Below are 14070 nucleotides of genomic sequence, written 5' to 3'. Positions count from 1 at the left end.
CTGCTGATATCATCATCTGCTAGTGACTTATATTTGCAGCTTGAATTGCTATTTTTACATCCTTGATCGTTCTGACAACCCATTTTGATATCAGAACACTAGCTGTATTTTTTGCATCCTCTATGTCTCTCCTCCAAAATTCCTGCAAGTGTCAGTGCCAGGGTAAAATAAAATAAACAATGAAAAAATAGTGCAATTTGCCTGGCAAAGTTAGAGCAAAACAAAACAATTATAACTTATGTAACAATGCTCCTTACAGGAGAAGAAAGTCTCCAAATACTACGAACGGCCAAGGGCAGTGTCTAAAGAAACCTGTAAATAGTTCCCCTTGTAAGAAAATAGGTCCCAGAAATGAGTCTTAGAGAATGATATCCTTCTTTCCTGCTGAGAGTGCAAATGCGAAAAATTAAGTATTTTGCGTAGAGGTACACAAAGAACAAACAAACACACATGTGGGGAGGAACAATACTGAGCCTAATATTCTTCTCTCGTTGCAATTGATAACAACAACTCATTATTGCAGCTCTGTTATACCCAAAAAAAATCGTTGGGAAACGAACAACCCCAAAATAATGGTGCCTCCCTAGACATAATGAGAATTTGCAACAATGCTGCCATCACAAAACAACAGATCCTACCAACAGTGTGCACACGAAAACCATCGGAACCATCGGAACCCAACGTCTTTCGGCCTCTCCTAATTTATATGTGACTGACGGAGGCTCAAATGAGTCCCAAGATAGAGCTGCAACTCAAACCACTCAAATCTTCAACAAAGATGAAGATCTGGATGCTTTAATTGCAGAGCTGAGCTGCAGGAATCAGACGCATGAATTAATCTGGTCGAGTACTCCGCACTTGAAACAGCACCAACAGAGGCTGCCTGTATTGAGGAGACTCCAAATATAGTGTCAGATGAGGATGAAACAATACATCTCAGTGGACCACAGACGAGACTGCAGGAGGCTGAAGAAACAAAGAAAGAAATTAAATATACTTGGAACTAATCAGACCAACAGGCGAAAACATGATTATTGCAGAAAATACATCGAAGGCAGTATTTCAGTTAAAGACAGGGAAAATAAAGTAAAAAAGAAAAAAAAGAACATTACTAGACATAAAGGAATTCTTACTAGGTGACTACTCAAAGACAAACAGAGTGAAAAAACACAAGAAGACTTACAGGTATGTTTGACAGACTCCTTCGCCTGACAGTGCCAATACTCAAATGAAGAGGGATACAGTAATAGATTAAATTCCAACCATGGCAACTGTGCCTCTGAACAGGAATAAGATCAAAAAGCCAGTCATGGATAATAATCCAGGGCCTACCTTTATTATTAAGAAAATGCCACAAGGCTGGGTAGCTGGCAGAACCCATATTAACAGAGAAGTCTTTTTAGGGATTTTGAGACTCAGCTTAGCCTAACGAATCCTGGACTCTAAGGACATTAAAATTGTTGAACGATTGAAGGGTCTTAACCATCTTCTCAGTCGAATCCATTGTATACTACTGAAACAGCTGACCTGATTAGGTCTTATAAAAACAGGATTCAAGAGCTGGGATATAAACTTCACCCAGTTGTGACAGCAGCTATTAAACAAGCAGGATTAGCTGATGTAGGTAACATCGTGGGCTCTGCAAAAGCTCTTGAAATTAAATCTGGTGAAAAAGAAGACTCAATCACACAAGAACATATTTGTGGTTTATTAAGATGGCTCATTGATTCAAAGACCACGAATGTCATTGGGCCTCATTAGGACCCTGGCGGAGAGGGTTTTACGCCAGCGTAGTGCATGGCGTACCTCTCCGCCATACTACGAGTTCCCGTAGCGCCATGGCGGCCTTTTCCGCCTGGTTTTACCAGGCGGAGAAAACCATGGCGCTACGGGACCTCGTTGTTAATTACGCCACCGTATTTTACGGTGGCGTAATTAACTCCTTCCCCACTCCCATTATACCCTATGGGGCAAAAATGGGAATGGGGAAGGGCAGAATGGGGATTGGGGATTTACCGCTCCGCCGAGGTCGGAATGGGGCGGTAAATCCGCCAACCCCCATGGCGCTATCGGCGGCTTTCCGCCATGCTTCGCGGTGCATTTAGCACCGCGAAATCCGCCTGGGTCCTAATGAGGCCCATTGTAAATAACTGAACGAGGACGTAATGCTCCTGGGACACCTGAGATGTTTCACATTTATTATCTGCTGATGGGTCAATGAAAGGGTTGATGGAAAATGACATTTTCCTGTTGCAGGAAAGTTGGCTCACGTCTGAAATTCAAATATTTCAAACATTAGCAAAAAAAGCGAAAATGGGGCAGCCCTATGGAGGATTAATCATAGGGGTAAAAATAACAACAATAGTAATCAATCACAGTCTTGAAGACCCATTTGTCTTCGCAGTAAAAGCCAACTTTCCTAATACTGCAACTAGCATGACCATAATTAACATCTATGATCCAGCAGGGGCGTGTATACTGAGAATAATATGGAAAATATCTCAGAGCTAGTTGGAGGCATTGATATGGCTGGAAATTGTGCAAGTAAAACTGCAACCATTGACTTAGTATTTTCTCATATATCACTTATACTATTGATCAGGAAGTTATCAATTAAAGAAAATGTGCATAGTGATAATGCTGCCCTAATTCTGACATTAGAAAATAAGACTACACTTGCCATAACTATGGGAGATTTGTTGGTTAACTCTGGTGGTAATAGGATTACCCGGACATCTAAGAACATAAAAGCTGCACAAAGGTTTGCTATGACCAATACTGAATTAAAATCGGGCTACTTAAACAATCTTGTATACGAGATTGAACCCTGTATTAAAAAGAGTATGGGACTCATTAAGACGTCAGCAGTAACCCGCCAGTGCTAATGGTGGGTTGCTTCTGACATCGTAACGCTGTTTCCGCCACCTGATATCCTGGTGCCACAAGGATATTACAAGTCATGCTGGCCCGGGATGTCAGGCGGCAGGAAAAGTAAGTCCCCATTCCGTTCCGGGAATGGGGATATGGAAGCACCAGCACCGTTGCTAATAGTGCCAGTGATTCAGTGGAAGCCATGCCTGCAGGTGCCGGTGCCCCTGGCAGGTCAGTCCTGTCAGGAGCGCCAGCCCCTGCTGCCATTCTCATAGTCTGGCGGTCCGGAAAGTGTGCCGGAACGTTGCTTCCGGCACCCTTATTCCTGGGCTGCCAAACTTGTAATGAGGCCCATATGTCTGGTACTGAAATTAACAAATCATCCTTTATTTTCACTGATAAGAGAACTAACCACCAGTATGATGCACACGTTAGGGGTGCAAACAGAGCATGAGAAGGGAAGAGCGAAAAATTTGATAAAATCCTAATGTGATCCTTTAGTATTACGGACAAGAAAAAGTGCATATCAAAGTTAGGTGAAATGGTGGAAATTCTTTGGCAGAATTGGACAGTGGCAAAAATTAGCAGCACTATCGACAATGAAGGATACAGGAAAAATTTGGAAACTGCTTAGTAGTGTGAAAACTAATATAGGAAAACAAGTGACTTGCACAACTGATGAGAACAAATGAGTCACCTATGTTAACAACACCTTCTCTAGTAAGGATAATTCCGAAAAAGAGACTAGAAGTGGGGAGGTAGCTTTGATTTATTCTCCCATCTCATGGATATTCAAAATAAAATAGCCAAACTAAAAAGCTCAAGAGAACCAAGTCCAAACTGTCTTGCTAATGCAGTAATGTAATGTAATGTAATGTATGCTTCTATAGCGCCGGTAGCCCACAGGCAGTACTAAAACAATCTCCTAAGTAGTGGGCAAAAATATTATACAATCTACTTACAAAAGTAAATAGCAGTGGGGAAATCTCAGAATCATGGCGCAGATCTTTTTTAGTAGTTATCTATAAAAAGTTGTTTTTTGACTTCTGTGTTGGAGCAAAAATGTATTTTTAGGCTAAATTCTGTAAAAGAAGGGTTAAACATTGCGGTTGAATGGGGTTTTTTTTGTTCATTAATTGTCCTGTCTGGGTTAGAAAACACTGTACTAAGTACTATAGTACTGTTACTTCTCAAGACTGCATCAAAATAAGAAAATAACCCACAACTTATTTACAGGCCGATTCCTGGAATTCCTCACATAAGTGTCGCACGCGGCACCTCTGAAATACACGCGCCCAGGCCCGATCGCGTGTGAAACTTCTCGCGCACCTCTGAAATACACGCACACGCTCCCCCAGGCCCGATCGCGTGTGAAACTTCTCGCGCACCTCTGGAATACACGCACACGCGGCCCCAGGCCCGATCGCGTGTGGAACTTCTCGCGCACCTCTGAAATACACGCACACGCTCCCCCAGGCCCGATCGCGTGTGAAACTTCTCGCGCACCTCTGAGATACACGCACACGCTCCCCCAGGCCCGATCGTGTGTGGGCCTTCTCGCACGTGTAGAACTTTGGCGCACATTTTTTTCCTGCACAGGGACGCTACCGCCTGCTTTCGTGTGGCGGACATGTATGGGCCTGTGCGCGTCTTTGGCCGTGCGCTGTTTTTCCCTATTCGATTCCATGAATACGTGTTGTAGGCGAGCGTGTGGGCGTTCTGCGCACTTGCCTCCTGTACTCCCCCGTGACGCCCACATTTTCACGAGTTGTTCCCCATTCTGCGTGTGACGCCCCGTGTTACGCCTACTTTTGTTATGTGCGCCGCGCTATGTGCGAATTCGCTGTGGCCTTATCGCACGGCATTGGATGACCTGTGCGGCAGCATGCGCCGGCGTGTGCCACGCACTTTTTCAGCGCACATCCCACATTTTGCGCGTGCACGGACTTCCATGAATTGATGTGCAATGTTTTCTGTGCGATAATCGCACTTGCACTGCGATTTTCGCTATTTCACTGCGAATCGCACGTTTTCACACGCGTGCACCGTTTTTTCGGCGCACATTAATTCCTGGAATCGGCCTGTTAGTTGGCATTGCTTCATTTTTTTTTTATTTTTTTTTAGATTTTCTGATTATTATTTGTTGGTTCCCTTAAGTTAACACTTGTTTCGGCTGAGTCCAGCTTTTCTCAAAACTGGGCGTGGTCTGGTAATTTACAATTTTACACATATGTGCACAAGCGCATATTATGTATCCAAAATAAAGTAAAACAGTACAACATAATAAGCATGCAAGTAATGGATTTGCGAAACGCAATGTAGTTAGATATGTACAATTAATAATAGTCAGAAATCAATCATAATAAATGGACAGAAATAGGAGAGTTGGTGTAGGGCAGGATTGTTGGGGGAAAGGAGAGAAAAACAAAAGAAACACCTTGTATTAAAGTGATAACAGAATGATGGTGTTTCACGAAAAGTAATAATATATAGAAAACTTAACTATGGTTTTGTGGTGGAATGTAAAAAATATGCTTACGGAAATCTTTTCAATTTGGCATTTCAAGGGTTAGATTCCGAATTTCCTGTTAATAGTAATGAACTCCTGTTAGTGTGAAGAAAGGGATATATTGAAAGGTAAGGAGGAAAAATGTGACATCTTTTAAAAATAAATTATAGTGTGCTTTGTTGATGCACGTGTATTAGCATTCGACCATTTTGCGCTCTTGGTGATAGTTTCTTACTGCATGTATGTGTAAAGGCTTTTCCCTCACAATACTGTCCATTTGGTTGCTAAGTGTCTCGGCTGATTGTATGCTGTTACCTCAGGGCGTATCATTACTCAGGCTAAGTTGTCTTGCTTCTTAGCGTGGTATGGTAGTATTAGTATTATAAAATTGATTAAATGACAAGCTATTTGCAAGAGTGGCTTACCATGATTCAGGTCCATTCTGTCGTGTGCGCTGGCTCTTCCACTTCGGGAGCCCGGCGGACCAATAGAGTTGCTGCCTCGTTGTCAAAGCAGCGCATCAAGCTGACCGCAGTCCTTCCTTGTTTGTGTTAGCTAAGTGGGAAACGTCCACCATCTTTGAATAGAGTATGAGTGCATATGTATAAACTTGATTAAGTTTCTTGAGAAAATTAAACGCAGACTTGTTTACATTTACACTATATTCTGAGGATGGTCTAATGTTAGTGTTTAGAAATAAATATTCATGCTGTAATTTAGTGCTTTCAATTAGAACTCCCCATATTTGGGGTGAAGGTTACAAATTACAAATTGAGATGGGCATACGCCCCCCTTGTTTTCACTCGTTTCTGAGCTAACAATTCTTGGACTGAGCTAATGTATGTGCCTACTTTCAGATTTAATAGTAATAGCTGCATCCAATGACATTCTCAAATATGCACGTGTGCTCTTATGTGCAAAGTGACTTGAAAATAATAAACAGAATGTACAGGGAAATGGCAAGTAAATTATCATCATAGAGATTTGGTGATTACAATTAAGACCTCCCTTGCTAGGGGTGAAAGTCACAAATAAAGACGGTGGGTGCCCCACATGATTTCTCTCGGTTCCAAGCTAGCAGTTGTGAGACCATATTTATATGGCTGCCTGCTGGCAGAAGGTGTAATAGTACTTACATCTAGTGTCATACTTGAATATACACGCGTGCACTATATGTGCATAGTATCTGAAAAGATAAGTAGATTGAACAGAGAAATAGCATATAAATCATAAAAATTACAATTCGGATATCGTTCTTTCTTTCATAACATGATCTTTTATATAACTGGTATTTTTAAAGAAAAGAAATAATTACATTTTCCGAATTTAGCCCTGTCACAGTAATATTAAAAAAACAAATGTTTCTTGCTTCTGCTTGCCGTAGTCTCAAAAGTCTGTTGCCCCCCTTTTCTGGCTTGAGGAATTTGTTGCAATCCTTGAATCTCGTAGCTGTTTTCTCTTCCATTTGGTGATGTGCCTGCCAATGGTGTGCTAAGGTGAACCTTGGATCCTGGCTCCCAATTGTTGCCATGTGCTCCCGAATCCTTGTGCAGAGCTCTCTCTTGGTACTACCAATGTATAGTTTGTGGCATATGCAAATGATCCTGTATACCATACATTGTGTTCTGCAATGTATTTCCTGCTTGAACTTGACAGTCAAGCCATGTATGTCCTTAAATTCTTTAGTTTGCACATGTGCATATTTACACATAATGCATATACCTCATTTTCTGAATCCAATGTGATCAGCTTCCAACCAAGTCTTATTTCATTTCTCTTTCATGTCTGGTAGTAGTGATGAGCTCACAATCTTTCTCAAAGTATTTGCTCGTTTGAATATCATAGGAGGTTTTGTGTCTATATGGTTGGAGATAGGTTCATCTACTCTAAGGAGATAACAATGCTTCTGCAGAGCTTTGTGCAGGACATAATGATTCTGGCTGTATTTAGTGGTAAATCTTACTGGCATTATTTTGGTTGTGTTCTCCTTTCTATTGAGAAGGGTGTCTGATTGCTTCTTACTCTTTGTGACATTGTAGGCTCTCTCTATGTTAGTGTTGCTGTATCAACGTTGTTTGAATCTGGTCCTCAGAAGACTACATTCTTCCTCAAATTTGTCATCTTTCTGGCAGTTACGTCTTGCTCGCGTATAATCCCCAATTGGGATGTTGTCTATAGTTGGCTTATAATGGCAGCTTTCGGCATGTAATATGGAATTAACTACCGTTTGCTTTCTGTGAGCCATGTCTCCAATTTCTGACCTTCTGCACGGATAGTAAGGTCTAGAAAATGAATGTGTGTCCTGCTACATAGGCCTGTGAATCCAATTCTGAATCCATTAGTGTTTAATCTGTTCATGAATCTGTGAAAATCTTCTGTGTTTCCTTCCAAATGAGAAGAACATCGTCTATGTATTGCGTCCAGAGTTTTACCTTGTTCTTGTAATCTGAGTCTTTATACACAATGTGGTCCTCAAACATACCCATGAATACGTTGGCCAAGGCTCGGCAGTATCTGGTGCCCATGGCCACTCCTTTGGTTTGTTGGTATATGCAGTTGTTAAATGTAAACATTGTGATCCAGTGTTAGTTGTAACATCTCTTTAATCATCTGTACTTGTTGGTAATATGATGCTGAGTCTTCCTTGAATGCGTAGTCTTCCTTGAATGCACATGCCCATCTGTATTGGATCAACGTATGAAGGGCCTTGACATCTAAGATGGCTAATTGGTAGGTTTCTTGCCATTTGATTGTTTTGAGAGTATTAATGGTGCTTGTTGTATCTCTTAGGTACGATTTGACCTTGCTGGCTCTTGGTGTTAGGATGTTATCTAAATATTGGGAGATATTCTCCATTGCCCATCCGATTCCACTGAGTAGTGGGTGTCCCTTGGGGATAAGGTCATATTCTTTAAGTATCTTGGGTAGAACATACATACTTGGTGTAATGGGTCGCTTGATCATTAGATAGGCTCTTTCGTCATCATTTATAAGACCCCTCCTGTGCCATGTAGTGATGTATTGATCTAATTCCTTGATGATCATCAGTCTGGGATTCTCTGTTAGGATTGTGTAACATCCCGGCAAGTTTAGGTGGTTCGAGGCCATTTTCAGATAATCTTCTCGGTCCATAATAACGATGTTGCCACTTTTGTCCGCTTCCTTGATTGTAATCGAAGTATCTTCTGCTAGTTCTCTCAAGGCTTTCCATTGTATTTGTGTCAGATTGTCATCGGGTCTTCCATGTCTTCTACTCTTCTTTTCATGTATAGTTCTTCCGTGATTGCTTTATAAAAAGTGTGAATCACATTGTCTGTTGATAGTTGAGGAAGAAATTTGGATTTGTTCCTAAATTCCTTGGGAGTGAAAAGACACAGACCGCGCAGACATGCCCAACAGACAGCCGATCACCCCTGACCATGCCCCGCAGGCAGCACATCCACCCTGACCATGCCCTGCAGGCAGCCCATCCACCCTGGCCATGCCCTGCAGGCAGCCCATCACACCTGGACATGCCCCACAGACAGCCCATCACCCCTGGCCATGCCCTGCAGACAGCCTATCACCCTTATCATACCACAAAGGCAGCCCACACCACAGGGGGATGTTTTCCTCGGGATTTGCCTGGCGCAGGCAGGGTACATGTATTCCGGGTATGCGCAAGAAGTATTACACATGAGTGGGTTGGCGCAAGGGAGCTATGTGTATTCTGGGGGTGCGCAAGAAGTATTACACGCGATTGGGCTGGCAGAAGTGGGGTACGCGTATTCTGGGGATGCGTGAGAAGTATTACATGCGATTGGGCTAGTGTGAGTGGGGTATGCATATTCCTGGGGGTGCGTGAGAAGCATTACACGCGATTGGGCTGGTGCCAGTGGGGTACACCCATACCGGGGGTGCACGAGGAGTTTCACATGCGATTGAGCCGGCGCCAGCGGGGGTACGCATTCCTCGCACACCCCCAGAATATGCGTACTCCACTCGCGCTAGCCCAATTGTGCGAAAAAGGGAGCATCTCGCAAGCAGGACACACCACAACGGAGCCCCACATCACCCGTAAGCATGCCAGCAGGCAGCCCACGCCACAACCCAGCCCCCCATCACCCGTGAGCATGCCAGCAGGCAGCCCACACAACAACGTATCCCCCATCACCCGTGAGCATACCATTAGGCAGCCCATGCCACAACCCCTCCATCACCCGTGAGAATGCCAGTAGGCATGTCTCGAATCATTTTCACCCCCAGTGATGGCAACCTGGCAGCAGGCCCCAACTCATGTCCCCCCGACCAGTGACAGGCACCTGCCAGCAGGCCCCGACTCATGTCTGTTAGGGAGAATTCTCTGTTTAGGCTGAATTTCCTAACCTAGTGAGTCCCCCAGCAGCTTTGCTGGATTTCTGGAGTTTGTTTTTTCCATACTGCCAAGAGTGAGACCCTTTTTCTCCCACTCTTGGACATGAATGTGTGTAATTCCTTTGAATGTCAATGTGTTCTATGGGCTATGGGGTCTTTTACTCCATAGGGTCTCATATGTTTTTCTATGTGTGTTACACCGCACCCTACGTGCCGTAACACTGGGGCGTCCTAGCGGACCTCCATCATAGACTCCATACCCGGGGACTGACTACTGTCTCCCCGAGCATATAAAGTCACCATTGGCTTTACTAGACCTAAATTTACTAACAGAACTAGTACAAACCATCCTATTGTGGACGTACTAGTAGGGGTAATTTGATTACTCCTGGGTCTGTTATTCGAGGGGGCACTGTCCCGTTCCCCCTCGTCGAGTTTTGGCTGGTGGCAGTGGAAACTACTTGTTATATTCGACCCCGAATATAACCCTATGGGATTCTTCCCATGGTTAGAGATTGATACTGTTTCTCGTTAATCTCTAACATACCACCGGTCTACTTATCTTAAATAAGTCTATCGGATGGTATTTTCTGCCAGAACTCGGTTTTTAAAATGGCGTCTGTGTTTGCCTCTGTGACTCCTAAACCAAAGGTCGAGCCCTTTGTTCCACTTTTGGCGGGCTTCTGTACAGGGACCCTCCAAAGTGGTGCCATTCTGTCTGGGTTACCACAGGGGTGTGGGAGGGGGTTTAGGCACCCTGGACCGAGTTGCCTTGCCAACTCCGGTCGCACTCTGGTGTGATTGGCCCAAGTGGTAAGCCTCCCCGCTCCCCACTTAGCATGTGTTGATTGACAGCTAGGCTGAATGAATGGGGGTTTTCGTTGCACAACGGTGCCAGGGGATATCATAATTCCGGAGGCCATCATGGTGGCAGTGGAATTTGGCATTGAGACAGCAGCAGGCTGGCCAAGGCTAGGCAGTATCTGGTGCCCATGGCCAAGGCTCGGCAGTATCTGGTGCCCATGGCCACTCCTTTGGTTTGTTGGTATATGCAGTTGTTAAATGTAAACATTGTGATCCAGTGTTAGTTGTAACATCTCTTTAATCATCTGTACTTGTTGGTAATATGATGCTGAGTCTTCCTTGAATGCGTAGTCTTCCTTGAATGCACATGCCCATTTGTATTGGATCAACGTATAAAGGGCCTTGACATCTAAGATGGCTAATTGGTAGGTTTCTTGCCATTTGATTGTTTTGAGAGTATTAATGGTGCTTGTTGTATCTCTTAGGTACGATTTGACCTTGCTGGCTCTTGGTGTTAGGATGTTATCTAAATATTGGGAGATATTCTCCATTGCCCATCCGATTCCACTGAGTAGTGGGTGTCCCTTGGGGATAAGGTCATATTCTTTAAGTATCTTGGGTAGAACATACATACTTGGTGTAATGGGTCGCTTGATCATTAGATAGGCTCTTTCGTCATCATTTATAAGACCCCTCCTGTGCCATGTAGTGATGTATTGATCTAATTCCTTGATGATCATCAGTCTGGGATTCTCTGTTAGGATTGTGTAACATCCCGGCAAGTTTAGGTGGTTCGAGGCCATTTTCAGATAATCTTCTCGGTCCATAATAACGATGTTGCCACTTTTGTCCGCTTCCTTGATTGTAATCGAAGTATCTTCTGCTAGTTCTCTCAAGGCTTTCCATTGTATTTGTGTCAGATTGTCATCGGGTCTTCCATGTCTTCTACTCTTCTTGTCATGTATAGTTCTTCCGTGATTGCTTTATAAAAAGTGTGAATCACATTGTCTGCTGATAGTTGAGGAAGAAATTTGGATTTGTTCCTAAATTCCTTGGGAGTGAAAAGACACAGACCGCGCAGACATGCCCAACAGACAGCCGATCACCCCTGACCATGCCCCGCAGGCAGCACATCCACCCTGACCATGCCCTGCAGGCAGCCCATCCACCCTGGCCATGCCCTGCAGGCAGCCCATCACACCTGGACATGCCCCACAGACAGCCCATCACCCCTGGCCATGCCCTGCAGACAGCCTATCACCCTTATCATACCACAAAGGCAGCCCACACCACAGGGGGACGTTTTCCTCGGGATTTGCCTGGCGCAGGCAGGGTACATGTATTCCGGGTATGCGCAAGAAGTATTACACATGAGTGGGTTGGCGCAAGGGAGCTATGTGTATTCTGGGGGTGCGCAAGAAGTATTACACGCGATTGGGCTGGCAGAAGTGGGGTACGCGTATTCTGGGGATGCGTGAGAAGTATTACATGCGATTGGGCTAGTGTGAGTGGGGTATGCATATTCCTGGGGGTGCGTGAGAAGCATTACACGCGATTGGGCTGGTGCCAGTGGGGTACACCCATACCGGGGGTGCACGAGGAGTTTCACATGCGATTGAGCCGGCGCCAGCGGGGGTACGCATTCCTCGCACACCCCCAGAATATGCGTACTCCACTCGCGCTAGCCCAATTGTGTGAAAAAGGGAGCATCTCGCAAGCAGGACACACCACAACGGAGCCCCACATCACCCGTAAGCATGCCAGCAGGCAGCCCACGCCACAACCCAGCCCCCCATCACCCGTGAGCATGCCAGCAGGCAGCCCACACAACAACGTATCCCCCATCACCCGTGAGCATACCATTAGGCAGCCCATGCCACAACCCCTCCATCACCAGTGAGAATGCCAGTAGGCATGTCTCGAATCATTTTCACCCCCAGTGACGGCAACCTGGCAGCAGGCCCCAACTCATGTCCCCCCGACCAGTGACAGGCAACTGCCAGCAGGCCCCGACTCATGTCTGTTAGGGAGAATTCTCTGTTTAGGCTGAATTTCCTAACCTAGTGAGTCCCCCAGCAGCTTTGCTGGATTTCTGGAGTTTGTTTTTTCCATACTGCCAAGAGTGAGACCCTTTTTCTCCCACTCTTGGACATGAATGTGTGTAATTCCTTTGAATGTCAATGTGTTCTATGGGCTATGGGGTCTTTTACTCCATAGGGTCTCATATGTTTTTCTATGTGTGTTACACCGCACCCTACGTGCCGTAACACTGGGGCGTCCTAGCGGACCTCCATCATAGACTCCATACCCGGGGACTGACTACTGTCTCCCCGAGCATATAAAGTCACCATTGGCTTTACTAGACCTAAATTTACTAACAGAACTAGTACAAACCATCCTATTGTGGACGTACTAGTAGGGGTAATTTGATTACTCCTGGGTCTGTTATTCGAGGGGGCACTGTCCCGTTCCCCCTCATCGAGTTTTGGCTGGTGGCAGTGGAAACTACTTGTTATATTCGACCACGAATATAACCCTATGGGATTCTTCCCATGGTTAGAGATTGATACTGTTTCTCGTTAATCTCTAACATACCACCGGTCTACTTATCTTAAATAAGTCTATCGGATGGTATTTTCTGCCAGAACTCGGTTTTTAAAATGGCGTCTGTGTTTGCCTCTGTGACTCCTAAACCAAAGGTCGAGCCCTTTGTTCCACTTTTGGCGGGCTTCTGTACAGGGACCCTCCAAAGTGGTGCCATTCTGTCTGGGTTACCACAGGGGTGTGGGAGGGGGTTTAGGCACCCTGGACCGAGTTGCCTTGCCAACTCCGGTCGCACTCTGGTGTGATTGGCCCAAGTGGTAAGCCTCCCCGCTCCCCACTTAGCATGTGTTGATTGACAGCTAGGCTGAATGAATGGGGGTTTTCTGCATAAAAGCAGGGCTTTTGGGACTGGATCTGCAGAAGTCGCCCCAGGACCTAAGAATCCGACAAGGGTAAAGCTGAGCCGACCTGCAACGACGACACCTCCGGTGGAGCCCTGCTAAACCGACTCACCACTTCCCGACAACAGAGGAGATCTCCCTGCCGGAGAGTCTCTTCCCCTGACTGGTGGGAACAACCAGTTCCTTTTGCTTTTTCTTCGCCTCAGGACGCAGTTGTCGAATTGCCCGTGCAGAGCACCTCGGCAACCGGATAGCCACTACCCCTGTACCGTGACCAAAAGGTGGTGCCTTGTGACGGAGCACCCCGCGGCTGGTCTCTTCCCTGGTGGTGCAACGATCTTCGACGACGAGATCCTCTCTTCTCTTGGCAAAGACCGGATGTGCATCCACCACCAGGAACAACTGCCCCCGCCGGAGCTGTCTCTCCACAATCAAGGTACTGTGTCTGCCTGGCTTCCCTTGTTGCCGGATAGAGTGAGGTATCTTAATCCTCGCCTCTCCATAGGGTCGCCTCCAAGCTTTCTCTAGCGTGTTGTTCTGAACTGGTCCAATCTGCCGATAACAATTTGCTTCAAAGACTCGAACACA

This window comes from Ambystoma mexicanum, chromosome 2p (assembly GCF_040938575.1).
Source record: "Ambystoma mexicanum isolate Mex_15411 chromosome 2p, UKY_AmexF1_1, whole genome shotgun sequence".
Lineage (NCBI taxonomy): Eukaryota > Metazoa > Chordata > Amphibia > Caudata > Ambystomatidae > Ambystoma > Ambystoma mexicanum.
This window is presented reverse-complemented; position numbering follows the sequence as displayed.